The sequence below is a fragment of the Canis lupus genome, chromosome 18 (genome assembly GCF_011100685.1).
Source record: "Canis lupus familiaris isolate Mischka breed German Shepherd chromosome 18, alternate assembly UU_Cfam_GSD_1.0, whole genome shotgun sequence".
Classification (NCBI taxonomy): Eukaryota; Metazoa; Chordata; class Mammalia; order Carnivora; family Canidae; genus Canis; species Canis lupus.
In genome coordinates this window covers 3665100-3679653 of record NC_049239.1, presented here as the reverse complement: position 1 = coordinate 3679653, position 14554 = coordinate 3665100, and the positions used below count along the sequence as shown (strand labels likewise).

Here is a 14554-nt window from a genome sequence, read left to right as displayed (position 1 = left end):
GCAAATCTGCTTTTTTCTTATTGATTTTCTGCCCAGATGATTTATCCGATGTTTATAGTGGAGTCACCTACTAAAGTTTCTTACTATTATTGCCTTGCTGTTCATTTTTCCTTTCAGTTCTGTTAGTATTTGCTTTATATATTTAGCTGTTCTCATGTTGGATGCATAAGCATGTGTAATTATTACATCTTCCTAATTGACTGTTTTATCATTATATAAACTTTCCTTGTCCCTCCGGACTACTTTTAACTTAAAGTTTATTTCCTTTCTGTAAATGCAGCTTCTCTTGGTTATCATTTGCTTGGAATACATTTTCTACCCTTTCATTTTGAGAGTATATGTGTCCTTAAAGCTCTTTCCTCTTCCTTTTCTTCTTCTTCCTCTCCCCCCTCTTCTGTCTTCCTCCTTCTGTTCATCATTTAATCCATTTAGCCACCCTATGTCTGTTGACTGGAGAATTTAATTCATTTACATTCAAAGTAATTCTTTTTAGGTCAGAACTTACTACTGAAACATTTTTAATTGTTTTTGACTGTTTCATAGTTCCTTTCTTCTTTTTTCTCCCTTGCTGCCTTCCTTTGGATTTGATCACTTTTTTGGCAGTATGCTTTACTTCAATTAAATTCACCATTTTGCGTATCTACTATACAGGCTTTTCCTTTTGTGTGACTTACATAAAATACCTTACCATTAGATCATCTTATTTAGGCTAACAACAACTTAACTTTGATACTAGGGCAGAACTATATTTTTATTTTTTCCCCTTCACATTTTACATGATCAATATTTAAAATTTACATTTTATATTATGTATCTAATAACAAATGATTGCAGTTTTAGTGATTTTTAATGTATTTGTTTTTCAACTTTTAAACTAGTGTTGAAAGTGATGTACGTACCACGATATAATATTAGGAAATAAACTAGACTATGTATTTACCATTATTGGTGAGTTTTACTTTGTATGTTTTACAGTATTGATTAGCACCTTTCTTTCCCCTCCCATTCTTTTTTATTTTTCCAGTTTTTTTTTTTTCCTTTACTTTTTACTGTAAAAATTTCTATTCACAGACTCAGAAGTTCGGGTATTTTTTTTTTTTTCTTTAGCTATGTCAGTTTACTAATGATCCCATCAAAGGTGTTCTTGATTTCAATTAGAGGTTCTTTTGCTTTTTTCTTAGAATTTCCATCTCTCTGCTTAGATTATCATCCAATCTCGCATGTTATCCAGATTTTTCATAGTTGTTTCACATTGAATGTTTGGTAATTCCAACATCCCTGCCATAGCTGAGGCTTACTCTGATGCTTACTCTGTGGCTTCAATTTTTTTTCTTTTGTCCTTGGTATACATTATATATATTTTTTTAATTTTGTGGAAAGCTGTACATGATGTACTAGGTGAAAGGAACACTACTAAATAGGCCTTCAGTGAGGTTGTGATGAGGAATATGGAGAGGAAAAGAATTCTATAGTCCTTTGATGAGATCTCAGCCTCTTCGAGAGCCTGTGCCCCTGAGCTGTGAACTTCACAAATACCTCTCAGTTCTACGTCCCACCTTAGGGGATGCAGAATGGCTTGAGGAGCTTAGGGTGACTGTAGTTGGGTCTTTCCATTCCCCCAAGTAGTTAGGCTCTAATAAAACCCCAATAGATTTTGGTAATAGGTTCTGGTAAGATAATTTATCTTGAGAGTAGTCTTTTTTAGGAAGAAAAGAATGCTCTGGCACATTTCCACATAGTTACTTTTCAACTTCCCCTGCTTAAAGCCCAGGGGGATTTTTCTCAGCTATTCACTGTCAAAACCTGGGAAAGGTCCAGGAAATAAAATTCACAGAAGTGTGGGGGACCCCCCTGGAGTTTTTAACTCCCAGACTTTCTGGCACTGATCTCCCAGCAATTTGTCAATCACAGTTCAGGTTTTCCTGCCCTGAGACTGGTTTCCACTGAAGTTTCTGTTCCTGGAATGGGCTTTCTGCTCTAGTAAGTTGTGATTCCCAGTATCAGCCTGTATGTTTCTCTAATTTTTAGGGGAAGCTGTTTGCCCCATGACCTTAACAGACCTTTGATAGCCCTCAAAAGAGCTGTTGATTTTTCAGTATGTTGAGCTTTTTACTTGCACTGAATACTTTTCTTTTAGAAATAAAACACAATCACAATACAAAATTTCACCAAAATGTATTTGAACAAAATGTATTTGATCTTTTTTTTTTTTTTCATAAAGAAAGCTAATAGCAATCAGGCAGGAAAGAGGTAACAATTAAAAAAAAAGCAAATTTAAGTGTGTTCTATTAAAAAACACTAATAGCAAATAGTAGCAATAAAGGTAATAAACCTGTACATCATTTTGTTGGTTTAACAAATGAGAAAAAAAAGGAGAACTAGACTTCTATAATGATGGAGTAAGGATGTTATTCAATCTTCTGCCGCATAAAAACAAAGATGATATTGAAAAAAAAAATTCTGATCTCTGAAATTTAATCAATAGGACAGAATAAACTAGAAAGCATTTATTCAAGAGGAGCTACTGGATATTGATAAGAACAGCAAGGCCTGTGGTACTTTAACTGGGGTTGCACCCATTTCTACCTTAGGGACAGTGGTGTGATAAGACCCTTATAAAGCCCCCAGTCTGAAGCCCTGTGTATTTTGATAATACTTCCAGCATTTTCCAGGGGAAACTGTATTCCCATGGCATTGTCAATCTTGACATGATTCTGATCCCTGCCCCCAGGATAAAGCCTTTCCTCCAAGGTGTTAATAAACAATAGCAATTGGCTGGAATTCAAAATTACAGTTGTCTAAGGCTGTGAATTTTTGTGGAGCAAATATAACAGCCCAGCAAAAATTTAAATAGAAAGCTTCAGAAATAAGAAATGGATGATTATGCATGACTGAGATGCTCTAACACATTCTGCTGTTATGGACTAATTGTCTTTCCCCAATTAAATTCATATGTTAAAACTGTAATCATCAGTATGACCATATTTGAAGATAAGTCCTTGGGGAGGTAATTAAGGTAAAATGAGGTCATAGTGTGGAGCCCTAATCTTACAGGGTTAGTGACCTTCTAGGATAAGGAAGAGTCATGAGAGACCTCTCTACACACACAGAGAAAAGACCACGTGAAGATACAAAAAGCAGGTGGCTGTTTATGAGTCAGGAGGAAAATTCTCTTGAGAAACTCAGCTTACCCGTAACTTGATCATGAACTTCCCGCATCCAGAACTGTGAGAAAATAAATGTCTGTGGTTTAAGCCACAAGTCTGTGGTCATTTACTATGGCAGCCTGAGCTGACTGATAGGGATGCACATATATAAGCATGGCTATGCATATGCCCGAGATTGACCCTGGTAACTTATCTCTGCTGGTGGTGAGGTCCTACAGAATAGGAAATGATCACTAAGGATGACTTCTGTTAGCTTTTCATCATCCTAAAATTTGAAATTATGCCTTTAACAATCACAAATCACTATGCTAATGTGTGTAATACTTGCTGGGTCAAGGCATTTTAGGGACTCTTCTGACCCATTATTGGCTAATCATCAAACTATGCTGACTGAGAGGCAGACCTTGAGAAGTGTAGGCTTTTAAAAATGGATTCTAAAAAAAAAAAAAAAAAAAATGGATTCTAAAAATAAAGGTGATCAGAGAACTCAGTGGCTGCATGTAGCCTTGAATACAGAATCTACAAAATCAGTCCTGGAAATCTGGTAGGCAAACAAACAGAACAAGAAGGAAAAAAAACAAAACAAAACAAACAAACAAAAAACTGTTAGGAAAAACCCATGGGAGGGGAAGAATGAATTTCAGATTTGTTAGATCATCTAACATTCCCGCTTTTCAACAACAACAACAACAACAACAACAAATCATGAGAACCTCACAACAAAACAAAACAAGAAACAACACAAACCAGAAAGACTGTCCTGATGGGCTTATACTGTCTAAAAATGTAATCTGTATGATAATGACACCAAAAAGGGAGAAAGAAGAGAATGATATGGGAGCCATTTCAATGTACTAGATAATCAAATTATCATTAATCTGTAATAGATTGGTTTAGGTTAAGCTGCATATTGTAATATCCAGAGAAGCCACTAAGAAAGTAATTCAAGATAACATTTTTTTAAAGAAATTTAAGTGGCACACAAGAAAAGACCTGTTAAACAAAAAAGCAGGAATAGAGAAACACATAAGACATAAAACACATAGAAAGCAAATTGCAAAACCCAATCATATTAATAATTAAACTAAATAAATGGATTAAATACTCCAATTCACAATCTGGTGACTGTATTAAAAAACAGAATCTAAAATAATAATAATAATAATAAAATAAAAAACAGAATCTAGCTACAGACTATGCAAAAGACAAATTCTATTCAAAGACAAATAGTTCAAAAGTAAAAGAATTGTAAAAGAAATGTCTTACAAACAACAACCAAAAGAGAATTGTAATGGCTATACTAATACACAAAATAGGTATTAAGGCAAAAATATGATACTAATAGTAATACTAGAGACAAAAAGAGATATTTTGCAATGATAAAAGATTCCATTCAGCAGGAAGCAATTACAGATATTTCGCTAGCAACAGAACCCCAAAATACATGATATTTAGTCAGAACTGAAGACAGAAATAGTTCATAATAGTAGTTGAAGATTTCAATATTTGATAGAACTCAATAATTGATTGAACAACTTGTCAAAAAATCAGAAAAAATTAGACAATTGAAGAACACTGTCAACTTGACTAGCTTATGATAACCAATAACAGCAAAAAATACATTTTTTTAAAAGACTTGTTTATTTATTTGAGGGGGGGGAGGGACAGAAGGAGAGGAGAGGGAGAGAGAGCAACTCAAGCAGACTCCCTGCTAAGCACACAGCCGGATTCAGGGCTTGATCTCAAGACCCGGAAGTCATGAACTGAACTGAAATCAAGAGTGAGAGATTCAGCTGACTCAGCCACCCAGGCGCCCAAAGCATATTATTTTCAAGAGAAAACAGAACATGTAAATATCAATATGATGTTCATAAATAAGGAGTATAAACCACATGATTATCTCTACAGGCATAAATAAAACATTGGGAGAAACCCAACACTCATTCACGATTAAACACTCTCAAATTTTTCGTAGACATTAACTCTTTAATAATGGGCATCTATACAACACTCGCAATGAGCACTGCACCTAATGGTGAAAGATTTAAGATATCCTGCCTAAAATCAGTAGTAAGTCAAGCACGTCTGCTTCTATCATTTCTATTAAATGTTGTCCTGGGATTTCTAGCTAGTCCAATCAGGCAACAAAAAGAAATAAAAGGCATCTAGATTGGAAAGGAGGTGGTAAAACTACCTTTTCTCACAGACAACATGATCTTGTATATAAAAAATGTCCAAGGGCATCTACAAAATAATTAGAAGTAAAATATATAGAGAGCAAGTTAAGTCAATACTGAAAAACCAACCATGTGTCTTTATACAAGCAATGTCTAATAAGAAAATGAAATGAGGAACAAAATTTTTCACAATCACATCAGAAAGAATAGAACACTCATGAATAAATTTAACAACAGTAGAGTAAGACTTGTATGCTAAGAAATAATAAAATAAGAATTGCCGAGGGAACTTGAATGTCAGAATAAACAGACATTCCATGTTCTTGGATTGAAAAACTCAACATTGTTATGATGTCATTTCTCCCCAATTTGATACATAGATTCAACAAATAGGATTAAAAAATATAGATTGTCTACAGGATCTACAAATATTCTATAAATATTACAACAAACTTTTTTTACAGATACTTTGAAGCAGATTCTAAAATGTATATAGAAATGCAAAAATCCAGATAAACTATTTTTTTTTTTTTGAATTTCAATAAACTGTCAGAGCAGTTTTAGGTTCACAGTGAAAGTAAGCAGAAGTCAGAGCGTTTCCAAATACCCTCTGCCCCTGCCCCCACAGTTTATCTCTCCCACTATATAGCACCCTGCATTGGAGCCATACATCTCCTACTATAGATAAACCTACACTGACACGTGATGCCATTATCACCCAAAGTCTTTATTCCACATTAGGGTTCACTCTTGGTGTACATTCTATAAGATTCAGCAAATTTATTATGACATGTGTGCACCGTTATAGTTCCATACAGAGTAGTTTCACTCTTCCCAAAATCCTCTGCCCTCTTCCATCACCTCTGGTTACCTCTGATCTTTTTACTGTTTCTAGAACTTTGCTTTTCTTCCACAATGTCATATATTGAAATTATACAGTATGGTGCCTTTCAGACTGGCTTCTCTCACTTAGTAATATGCATTTGTGTTCCTCCATGTTTTTGTTTATGGCTGGATCACTCATTTCCTTTTAGCGCTGAGTAATATTCCATTGTCTGGATGCACTACAGTTTAGTTATCTGTTCACCTGCTGAAGCTCATCTTGGTTGATTCTGAGCCTTGGCAATCATGATTAAAGCTGCTATAGATATCTATGTGCAGTTTGTTGTGTGGACATAAGTTTTCTTTCTTTCTTTCTTTCTTTCTTTCTTTCTTTCTTTCTTTCTTTCTTTCTTCTTTCTTTCTTTCTTTCTTTCTTTTTCTTTCTTTCTTTCTTTCTTCTTTCTTTCTTTCCTTTCTTCTTTCTTTCTCTCTCTCTCTCTCTTTTTTTTAGAGTTAGTCATTTGTTTATTTGATAGAGATATAGCGACAGATAGCAAGAGTGGTGGGGAAGGGCAAGGGAGAAGCAGAGTCCCCATTGAGCAGAGAGTCCTATGTGCTGTTCAATCACAGAACCCTGGGATCAGGACTTGAGCTTAAGGCAGATGTTTAAATGACCCAGCCACCCAAGTACCCCAGTGTGGACATAAGTTTTCATCTCCATTGAGTAAATACCAAGAAGCATGATTCATCATAGGGTAAGAGTATAGTTTTGTAAGAAACTGTCACACTTTCTCCCAGAGTGTCTGTATCATTTTGCATTTCTACCAGCAATGCATGAGAATTCCTATGCTCCACATCCTCACCAGCACTTGGTACTGGCAGTATTTTTTAACTTTCACATATTACTAGGTGTGTAGTAATCTCTCCTTGTTGTTTTGCTTGCCATTCCCTAATGACACATGATGTTGAACATCTTTTCAACCAGTTACAAGTTTTAAAAGAACAAAGTTCGAGGACTTTCACATACCAGTTATGAAACTTAATATATAGCCATACAAAACTTGCACACAAATATTCTTAGAAAAATTATTTATAATGCTAAAAAATCGGAAACCTCCCAAATATTTATCAACTTGTGAAGGGACATACAAAATCTAGTATGTCAATACCACAGAATATTATACATCCATAAAGAGAACAGAATGCTGATACATACTACCACGTGAATAAATCTCAACAGTATTATGCTAGCTTAAAAAGCAAGACATGAGATGACACATATTGTATGATTTCACTTATATGAATACTCAGAAAAGGCAAATCTGTAGAGACAAAAAATAAATGATTGATTGTATGAGGCAGAGCTTGAAAAATCAGGATTAATAGTAAATGAGACTAAGAGATCATGTTATTTGAAAAAGAATGTTCTAATACTGCTTACCCATGATGAATTTACAACTCCATAATTTCTAAATATCATAGAGTTGAAAACTCAAAATGGGTAAATTTAATGGTATATAAAATGGGACTCATTACAGTATTTTTCACAGTAGCCAAGATACAAAAACAACCTAAATGTCAGTCGAATAAATAGATAAAGAAAATGAGATACTGTATAAATATAATATACACAATATAATATTTTTCAGCCTTTACGAAGAAGGAAATTATGACATTCATGACAACATGGGTGAACCTGGAGGACATTGTTAACATGAACTAAACCAGACACAAAATACAAACACTGCATGATCTCACTTTTCTGTAGAATCAAAAAAGTTGGACTCATAAGCTGAGTCCAGTTGTTATCAGGGTTTGAAGAGTAGGGGAAACAAGATATTGGTCAAAGGATACAAAGTTTAAGTTGTGCAGGATAAATAAAGTTCTGAAGATCTAATGTACAACATGATAATTCTAGTTAATAGTATTGTACCGTATACTTGAAATTTGCTAAGAGTTGCACACACAGTAACTGTGTGAGCTGAATGATAATGTTAATTAGCTTGAGTGTGGCAATCATCTCACAATTCACATATCAAAACATCAGGTTGAATAGTTCAAGTATATACAATTTTGGGGACGCCTAGGTGTTCAGTGGTTTAGCGCCTGACTTCAGCCCGGGACGTGATCCTGGAGTCCCAGGATCGAATCCTAGGATCGAGTCCCACATAGGGCCTCCTGCCTCTCTTCTTTGTGTCTCTCATGAATAAATAAAATATATAAAAAATATATACAATTTTTATTTGTCAATTATACCTCAGTAAAGCTGGAAAAAATTGAAAGATATGAGACCAAGTAATCAACAAAAAAGTAAATACTCTCCACATGCACATCAGATATTCACTTTGAGGAATAACAAATTCCATCTCAATAGGAGTCAAACTAAAAGCCCTGAATCTGTGGAATGTAATGGGAGCAGGAAAGAAATATGTTATGCAGTCTTGTGTTCTCAGTGGCAAAACTGCAGAGCCAAAATATTAAGGAGAGAGCTGTAAGAATCATGTTCAAACATGATTTCAAATGCTGTAAATTTTGACAAGTTGAAAAACCAGTTTTAAAATTTTCAGCAGTATTAAACATTTACAACCATCATTATCTCACAGCTCACCAGGAGCACACTGTTGGGAACACAGAGGCAGACTGTCCTGGTTCCAAAAAACACAAATTACCATACCCCAAGGTAGGATCCAATAGCTCCCATGAAATTCAAAGGAATTGTAAGTGTATCTTGCCCAATGGTGGTCAATGCTTGATACTCTTAACAGCTCGATAAAACTACAAGCAAGAAGAGAGTAAGGAATTTTCTTTTCAGAATTCATCATTTAAGAGATTCTGTGACTTTGTTATAGACTTGGGATTTTTGCAGAACCTGGATCAAAATGTCATATGGAGATGCCTTTCCAACAGAGATGTTTATTCTGAAATAGGTCGTTGCCAGCCATAGCCACCTGTATCCTTAACTTACATTTAAAAAGTATAGAATGAAAAAAAATTAAAAAAATAAATAAAAATGCATAGAATGGTTTTCTTTAGTGTAATACATACTCTCCTGCTTTAGAAGATATAGAAACAAAGGTATTATCAGAAACAAATAGTGGCTTCAAGAAGTATGTGAACTGCAATGTCGTTTTACGACACTCCCTACTCGAAGACAAGCCAAAATGGCCTGAAGCATATGGTTGACATATATTCTTTAATTTTCAGATGGATAAATAAAATCATAGCATAAGTCAGTTTGTCCTATTATAGGGGACTCAAAATCTGGTGGTTTCACCAGGAAACACTATCACTTAAAAATAACATTGATTTCTACTCAAGGCAACTAAGTATTAGATAAATTGTATTTTCCATGTTTTGTGTCTGCTACAGTAAAATTTTCTAGCTTCTGTTAGGCATTTTTGTAGTTTTAGTTACTTTGGAGTTATTTAAAGTTGTTCTTTGAGGAAAACCTTTGGCTTTCCATAAGGAAGTATTAAAGACTACCTACACAAGTTTAATTATTTATTTATTTTTAAATATTTTATTTATTTATTCATGAGACACACACACACACACACACACACACACACACGCACACAGAGAGTCAGAGACATAGGCAGAGAGAGAAGCAGGCTCCATGCAGGGAGCTCAATGTGAGACTCAATCCCGGGACTTCAGGATCACGCTGTGGGCCAAAAGCAGGTGCTCAACTGCTGAGACATTCCCTACCTACACAAGTTTTAAAAATAATGTTTATATTGGCAACCTAAAAACTAATATTCAGTAACTACAAATCTTAATTTGATTAGCAATGTAGACTCTCACCAAATTCAATCTTGGATAATTTTGCCTGTTAAAAGGAAAATTATCCACTTTCCCCCCCAAATCCTGACCCACACAACATATACTTGGGTAAGGAAATGCATAATAATTGTTCTTAGAAGAAAGATAAATTAAAGATTCAATCTCATTCACAATTGCACCCCAAACTATAAGATACCTAGGAATAAACCTAATCAAAGAGGTAACATCTCTGTTCTCAGAAAACTATAGACCACTCATGAAAGAAATTGAGGAAGCCACAAGGAAATGGAAAAACATTCCACACTCATGGATTGGAAGAACGATTATTGTTAAAATGACTATGCTACCCAGAGCAATCTATATATTCGCTGAAATCCCTATCGAAATACCATCAACTTATTACACAGAGTTAGAACAAATAATCCTAAAATTTGTATGGAACCATAAAAGAAGCTGAATAGCCAAAAGAATGTTGAAAAAGAAAAACAAAACTGATGGCATCACAATTCTGTTTTTCAAACTCTATTATAAACTTGTAATCATCAAGATAGTATGGCACAAAACAGACACATAGATCAATGGAACAGAATAGCAAAACCAGAAAGGGACCCTCAACTCTATGCTCAATTAATTTTCAACAAAGCAGGAAAGAATATCCAATGGAAAAAAAGACATTCTCTTCAACAAATGATTTTGAGAAAATTGGACAGCCACATGCAAGAGAATGAAACTGGACCATTTCCTCACCATTCAAACAAATATACTCAAAATGGATGAAAGACCCAAATGTGAGACAGGAATCAACCAAAACCCTAGAGAAGAACACAGGCAGCAACCTCTTTGACCTTGGCCTCAGGAACTTCTTGCTAGACATGTCTCCAAAGGCAATGGAAAGAAAGCCAAAAATGAACTATTGGAACTTCATCAAGATAAAAAGCTTTTGTACAGCAAAGGAAACAGTTGACAAAACAAAAAGGTGACCAACAGAATGGGAGAAGATATTTGCAAATGACTATCAGGTAAAGGGCTAGTATCCAAAATATATAAGGAACTTATCAAACTCAACACCTGAAGAACAAATAATCCAATCAAGAAATGAGCAGAAGACACAGACATTTCTCCAAAGAAGACATACACGTGGCCAACAGACATGTGAAAAAATGCTCCACATCACTTGGAATCAGGGATATACAAATCAAAACCACAATGAGACACCACCATACACCAATCAGAATGGCTACAATGAACAAGTCAGGAAATGATGGATGTCAGCGAGGATGTGGAGAAAGGGGAACCCTCTTACACTGTTGGTGGGAATGCAAGATGCCGCAGTCACTCTGGAAAACAGTATGGAGGGTCCTCAAAAAGTTGAAAATAGAAATGCCCTATAACCCTGCAATTGCACTAGTGGGTATTTACCCCAAAGATACAAGTGTGGTGATCAGAAGGGCCCCTGCACCCCAATTTTTATAGCAGCAATGTGTACAATAGCTAAACTGTGGAAAGACTCCAGATGTCCATCGGCAGATGAACGGATAAAGAGGTGGTGTATGTACACAATGGAATACTACTCAGCCATAAAATATGAAATCTTGCCATTTGCAAAGATGAGGATGGAGCTAGAGGATATACACTATGTGAAATAAGCCAACCAGAGAAAGACAATTATCATATGATCTCACAAATATGTGGAATTTAAGAAACAAAACATAGGATCATAGGGGAAGAAAAGAAAAAAATAAAACAAAAGAGAATCAGAGAGACAGAGACAAACCCTAAGAAACTCTTAATCATAGGAAACAAATTGAGGGTCGCTGGATGGGAGAGGGTGGGGAGATGAGGTCACTGGGTGATGGGGATTAAGGAGGGCATGTGATGTAATGAGCAGTGGGTGTCATATAAGACTGATGAATCACTATGACCTCGACCTCTGAGACCAATAATACATTATGTTAATTAATTAAATTTAAATAAAGTGAAAAATGAAAAAAAAAAAAAAAGAATAATTCTTACGAGTTGCCTACCTAAAATGTAGCCCGTTGGCAGGTGTAGGCTCTCAAACTTTTTTCTTTCCAGTCCATAATAGTTTAAGAACAGGGAAATCTAGAAACTTTTATAGTAACTTGAGAAAATAATTATTTTCTGTTGAAGATAATCATTAAAAATAGAATGTTGTATTGCATTTCTTTTTATGTTATTTTTCTTTCATTTTTTAAGAGTACAGATCTGAGAGGTATTGGAAAAAAAATGTTCTTTCCCCATAAAAATGGGTTGAGAAGCAAGATCTGAGGTTTTGCTAAAAATAATGATTTCCTGTTTGCAGTTGATTTCGTGGATGTGCAAATAAAATGGGAAATTGTTTTGTGTTGATAATTCTTCAAAGTAGACCATCCTTTTACTTAATTTTAACAGTAGCTAAAACAAAACCACAGCTGCTGCTCAAACTGTGAAGGTGTAAACCTCTAGGGTAGAGTTCCCAAGTATATGAAAGGGATCGTGTTGAGTGTGGGTCATAATGGACGACCGCAAGGGGCCAGATGGGCTGGAGAAAGGCCAAGTGTTCTGAGGAGAAAGTCCAGGAGTGTCTGGAGTCCTCAAAGCAGTGAAGGGGACACGGTGAATCTTTCCGAGGCTCAGACATGGTAACTCTCTTGTCCCGGCTCACACAGCAAGGCTGAGGGGCAGGGCCAGGCCCGGGCATTTGGCACAGAGCATGGCGTGCTCCCCTTCTTGATGTCTCCTCAACCTCTGGGGCTTTCAGGGAGTTGGGGTGTCTTACCTCCGACCGTCTATGTAGATCAGTCTGTGGCGGCTTTTATAGATCCTGTCCACATTGTGCTCGTGTGTATGCATGTACACACATGTGAACACACAGATATGCACAGATATACATATGCCCCGGCCTCAGTCCTGTGCACCCTAACCCCCGACACCCCCATCCTCAGTTCTGCAGGCACCTGTGTTTCTATACCTGCCACTCAAGGCAGTAGCTCTAGCCCTGCATCTGTACCCCGCCAGGCCCCAGCCTGAGAACTCTCTGAGCAGAACAGGTACCTCGCCCAGGACAGGGGAGCGGCCTGGTCTCACCTGGTCATGCCTGCACTGCTCCCATTTCTTCCTACACTGCCAATTAAAGTGGGTTTGCTTCTAAAACAAACAGAAAAACAAAAACAAAAAACAAACAAACAAAAAAACACATGAAACTGATTTCTCCCTAAATCCAACTCTCTGAGTGATTTGGCATCTACTTCTGGGTCCCATCACTTTGTACATCATTTGGAATTTTTAAGGATATTTTTTAGCATTTGGGTTTGTTAGTATGGATTTCTAGAAAACATTTAAAAATGCTTGGGTTTTAGGAATGGTAGATTTATTTTGTGTAACTGGGATTCTCTTTTAAACCCTGTATTGGCAGCCCGGGTGGCTCAGTGGTTTAGCGCCGCCTTTGGCCCAGGGCTTGATCCTGGAGACCCAGGATCGAGTCCCCCGTCGGGCTCCCTGCATGGAGCCTGCTTCTCCCTCTGCCTGGGTCTCTGCCTCTATCTCTCTCTCTGTCTCTCATGAATAAATAAATAAATAAATAAATAAATAAATAAATAAATAAACCCTGTATCATCCAAAGAAATAGAGGAACTTTAGTGAGTTTTCATAAAGGCAGGACAAAACATTTAATTCTGCCTTTAGTTTTATTTCAATGTAAAATAAGCAAATATATTAAAATGACATCAAAAGTGATTTCCTTTGGGGGCATCTGGGTGGCTCATTTGGTTAAGCATCCAACTCTTGGTTTGGGCTCAGGTCTTGATCTTCTGGTTATGGGGCTGGGCCCCAGACGCTCAGTGTAGAGTCCACTTCAGATGCTTTCTCCCTCTCCATCCCCTTCTGCCCCTCTCTGCTCATGCACACTCACACTTTTTCTCTCTCTCTCAAATAAATAAATGAAATCCTAAAAAAAATGATTTCTTTTGCATTTAAAAATATCATTAAATAATTCTTCATGTGGAAACTGGCTATAGGTGAAGCAGTCCATGTGGGGAGTATTCCATAATTCAGCGATGCTGAATAAATTTAAACTCCTCTTAACTTATTTGCTTGATTTTGCAGGAACTCCCTGACTTATTTGTGTAACCCCATGTTAGAGATTGTGTTGGAACTTTTTAGATTAACTTTGGATTAACTTCCTACTCCCTCATAGCTGTAATTGACTGATTTTACTTAATTCTCTAGTAGAGCAGGAACCATTTCGCCAGCGTAGGGTGGTAGCAGTGGAGGAAGGGCAGTGTGTTTCACTGTCTCCTTTGCCAGTTATACATATTAAATTTATAAAACAGCGTACATTTTTGCCTCCCCCCTTTCTAACACACACACAAAGGGAAAGTAAATAGTTCCGGTGATTGATGGAATCTGTCACTACAAGTTGAAAATCAATGGATGCCTGCGTTCTATCCATTTTTTCCAACAAATTTTAAGTTTGTCCTTGCCTCAGGTTAGGTGTTAAATCTCATTTGATTAGCTTCTCACAAATATCACTTCCGTGAGCAATGGCATCAGGGATGCTTTGCTTTTTCTGAGGATAGATACAGCTACTACCACCTAAAGAATTTC

At 36.3% G+C, this 14554-nt stretch overlaps 1 pseudogene; it reads right to left on the bottom strand.

The window, feature by feature from the left end:
* LOC100687611 overlaps positions 1–14554 on the bottom strand; it is a 34297-nt pseudogene that overhangs the window by 9100 nt on the left and 10643 nt on the right.